Raw genomic sequence first — 4,706 nt, 5'->3', positions numbered from 1 at the left:
TGACACACAGAGCTTTCTGCTTCTGTGCCAGGCACAGAGGCATCACAGGCTGCATGGCCTTGGCCCTCTTACACAGGCAGGCACGCAGCTTGTGCAAATCGATCGATCTCTCCTTACGCTAGGCTCACATGTGCCACACGCTGCACTCACCCCCCCAGCACAGAAACACTAACCTGTGTTAGAGAACTGACAGCTATCTCCTCCCAAACTCCATTTCAGCCTTGAGAGCCAAAACGGTTAAAAAAAATGAACCAGTTCCCTCCTCTCTGACCATCCAATTTCTGGAGAGAGTCTGAAAACTCAGTGCTTACAACAGGCAGGAGAGAAAAGGAGGAATTCCACATGAAGCACAGATTTCTTTTGGTGCAAGAGGAAAGATGTATAAAAAGGGTGAAGGCTCTAAAAATTCAGCATAATGCTCAGCAGCACAGTCCGACTGTACAGCAAAGTGAAGCATGGAGGAGATGGGAGGCTGCAGGAAAGGTTTGGCAGAGAAAGAGGGTTGAGACAGGAAGGACAGACAGAAGCGTCACACAATTTTTTAAACCTTTACTACATTAGTTAAGGTGATCACTTTTGAAAGGGATCATCCCTAGAAGAAATCCTTGAACCCTGGCATCTTCAATTTACCAACTACTTTCCCCATTCTGCTCAGTGCCAGAGCATGCTGTGGGTTTGCATTTCCATTTTGTCCCAGAACACCTCCTGTTCTTTTCATCTTCTTCACAGTCTCAAGCAAGGAGAGAACGCGGTCCATGCACATGTCCCACAGCAGCTCACACACAGGGGAGCAATCAAGCATCAACAGCAAAAGAATACGGAGGCTCCTGCCCCTGGGCCAGTGTTAGAAGCAGAGAGAAGCTACAATTTCACACAGAATGGCTGACCTGCGATTTTCCAGAGATTTTCCAAGCCTCTGATGTGTTCTTACAGGATTATATGCACATATAGCCCCCCACACAAATGCATATATTAAATTAATCTTCAGATATACCACGTACTCTTCCCTCCCACTCACGTACACCTGAAGAATAGCACAGCCCACACACTCAGCGTCCACTGGCGAGGCTGAATGCACTCAACTATGCTGACGTGACCAGTGCTTGGCAGCTGTGGCATGTTTAGCATAAAACCTAGAGCTGGAGATGAGCCCCATACCACGGTCAGGGCAGAGGAGTTTGCTTTGCCAGCAGCTGTGCTTTCAGGGTAGAAAGCAGTGCTGAATACATCTGCCCCTCCTCTGCAGAGCTTTATCTGCTCTAACAGAGCTGAAGGCAAGTCAGAATAGAGCACATCAGCTAACAATTTTTCTCAGGAGAGACCTAAACACATTCTCCAGCCTCATACCACAGTGCACTTTTCCCAGCAGGACTGAACAAAAACAAGCAATGTCATGCTCTTTTGCCTCTTGTTACTCAGCATATGCTTTCCATTCACCATTCCCTGAGCAGCATCTGAAAAGAGAGAAGGAAAACAAAACACAGCCTAGAGATCTATCATATCACCGAACAGTCCTCAGATAGACTATTCCCTAAAATATTTACAGGAGCATTTTCTTTTGGCAGCATTGGGTATCTGCTGCTCCTTCTGATGTAAAATGGCATTGCAGGTGGCTTTGCACCTTTGCTTCTGAAAAAAGCCTGGTGTGGTTTGACACAACTACCTCAGAGAAGGAAACAAGAATGACATGGAACTGCAGGCCACAGTCTGCTGGGGCAGAAACAGGAGAACTGCCAGGACTGGCGGGAAAGGAATATCTTGCATGGCCACAGGAACAATGCCAGAGAAATGGTACCAGTATCTGGAAGGCATTAAGCATCCTCCCTCTTATCTCTGTACAGGACAAGAAGTACAGTGCAATCAGCCTAATCAGAAACACTAAGATCGCAAAACCACGCCAGCCTAGGGAGTCATTTCTATGGGCTGTGGTGAAACATCCCCCTCTTGCAGTCAGCCTCCACTGCATTCTCCCTCAAAAATGCTCCAGTTAGCACCTACCTCACTGAGCCATCCCCTCCCTGTCCTCTACTCCTCTCAACAAGCTAACAAAGGGCAAAAGCAGCCAGTGTCTAGCAGTGAGAGCAAGAGAAACCCACAGCTCTTGGCCCTGCTGCAAGTACATTGCATACAGAATAAAGGAGAAGCACAATACTTAGCGTTACAGAAAGGAAACTTCCCACTCCAAGATTCTGCTTTTTACTTGAATTAAGAATTAAAAGGGAGTTCTTATCAATACTCTATGGCCTGCTTTAAAAACCCTCCACCTGTTTGTTCCTTTCCTATGATGGAGGAAATCATGTGAAACAAAGCCTCATTAAATCTGAGTCCACCTGGCTGCCCTTGGCACAGAAGCTAAGGGGAGCGCTGCAAGGAAGGAGCGCTGCCCTGCAGCAAGCCAACCCTTTGCACGGGGCCAGGAGCATTTCAGGAGATGCAGAACTGAGCACATCTCTGCCTGCAGCTCTGACGTAGCGCTGCTTCTGCCGTCTCCATGATGAGACTTGGACTCTGCAGCCAGAGAACGAGGCACCTGAGAACATGACCTCAGTCTGCGAGGGAGAAGTCTTCTGGTGGGGTGTGAGTGAAGGGAACAGCAGCAGGGTCATGCTGGTGACCTGGCCCCACATCCCTGCAGAGCAACCACAAGACAGCAAAGCGAGCAGGATCTTTCCCACTGGACAGTTCCCACTTCTCAGCCTGGAAGACGAAGGTTGGCTGCAGCTGGCTGTGTGGCAGCACATGCCTCAGGCGCAGGCTGGGTAGAGGTAATCACCCTTCCGTGCCACCCTAGCAAGCCACACAGCCGTGGATCCTGCGGCAGGCACGCCTTCCTGAAGCAGCAGCAGAACAGCAGCGGGAGGGGTTTCTGACCCAATAACCAGCACATTCAGCACCAACTACAACTGGCGGCTGCAATGGCAGAAGGTTGCCACGTTGGCACGTGCCATATCTAGCCCTGGCTGACAGCAGTACACAGACGCAGCCCTTTGACATGATGCTCTTCAAAGAATTTCAGGCTCTTCTGTGAAAGAAGGCCAGTTTTCTCAGCAGAACAGCAACATGAACGTCACGTATGTTTACCTTAATAACAGAGCACAGTTGTAGCAGGTCATGCCGAAGGTTCAGTGCTCAAAGAAGAGTGTAAGAACAGAGCACAACACAGCAATACTTTTCCAGAATACCCTCCCAGCCTCCAGAGATTCCTGGATCATGCACTTCCTGAGCCAGGCTATAGCGCTGTATTTAACACACTTAACATTTTTCTGTCCCAAATTTATCAGCTTGCCTTTTTCAGCTCATGTACACTTTTAGCATCAGTCCCTTCCCCACTCCTCCACCTCAAACACATTTTGACTTTACCTTGACTACATCAAAGTTAAAACTGAAGGGTCTTGTTGACATTGAACTAATCATTGCAGCAGAAAACACCTCCTTACGGCAGCGAAAGCACAGCCTGCACGAGCCCTCCTGCTGCTGGGCTGATTACAGGTGCCCACAAAGCATGAATTCCTCAGAGCACTGCAAATATAAAAATGTCCTATACAGGCCCATAAGGAGCTCTCCAGTCAGCTTTCATTTGCCTGGTTATTTCAGCTAAGCAGCTCGTGTCTATATTAATTTGGTTTTATAGGAAATTAATTAGGCAATTTTTTTTAAAATACTTCATTTAAAAAATAAAAATTAAACAGTTGGCCAGAGATGAGTTCCCAATTCCCAAGCTGAGCTGTGCCGGTGTAATTAACTCGCCTACTTTAAGGGCATCACCTCCCCCAGGACTCCCAGCTTGCACCAGGTACCATGCTGGCCTGTTTTTCCTTTTAGCTGCTGCTCCCTCAAAGAGGCAGCGTAATTACTCTCTGCTCCGTGCACCAGACCCCGTTATCCCTGGGAAACCGTAGCAACTAAGTGAGTGTTTGCTCTTGTTGCTATGACAGAGGATAAATGACTAGTAGAGATAGATAAGGTTAACCCAGCCCCTGCCTCCCACCCACTGCTGGCCAGTCCCTTTTCCTCCCAGACAGTAGTCACGGAGCAGGGATACAAGTGCGAGCAGGCCGGGAAAGGCTATTTAGTCCAGATACAAGTCCTCCCCTCGTGTTTTAAAGATCCTAGTGCCACAGCTGTATTTCAAAGCACAAGACTGTTTTAAAGTGACAGAATAACCCTTGGGGCTGTAGAAGCCTGGCAGAAGACACACACTTGACTTTCAAGATACGGCCAAGTCTCAGAGCCAGAGAAGGGGAGCAACTGTGCCAGTACAAGTGCTGGCCTGAATCAGGGCTTTGTAAAAGTTTTTCTCACACACAAACCACTTTGAACTGCCCCTTCACATCTGCATCTAGCAGTTTGTCAGCCTCTCCAGTGGCAAAGCAGCCTGCTGCAAGCATCGACGTTTCATAGGGGCTAAGCAGGCAGGAGGCAAGCAATCCTCATCACCTTCCTGCTCCCCGCTCTCAGGAAGGGAGAGCGCTGGGCCGGCGCACAGGGGCACAGCTGAGAAATGGCCTTTTGCCATTTCTTACTGTGACAAATCCCCACAATAGTGCAAACCCTTAGCAGCAGATGGAGAGCCAAGCGCCACAAGGAAGCCAATATGATCAGACTTGACTTGCAGCTCTGTGGCTTGGGCCAACAGAGACAAGGAAAACACGATGTCCAAATAAACACCACAAAGCCTCAGGAAGCTTTGGGACAACAACTTAAGA

This window comes from Haliaeetus leucocephalus, unplaced genomic scaffold (assembly GCF_000737465.1).
Source record: "Haliaeetus leucocephalus isolate CR32 unplaced genomic scaffold, Haliaeetus_leucocephalus-4.0 Scaffold395, whole genome shotgun sequence".
Classification (NCBI taxonomy): Eukaryota; Metazoa; Chordata; class Aves; order Accipitriformes; family Accipitridae; genus Haliaeetus; species Haliaeetus leucocephalus.
Note: the sequence above shows the minus strand (reverse complement) of the source record.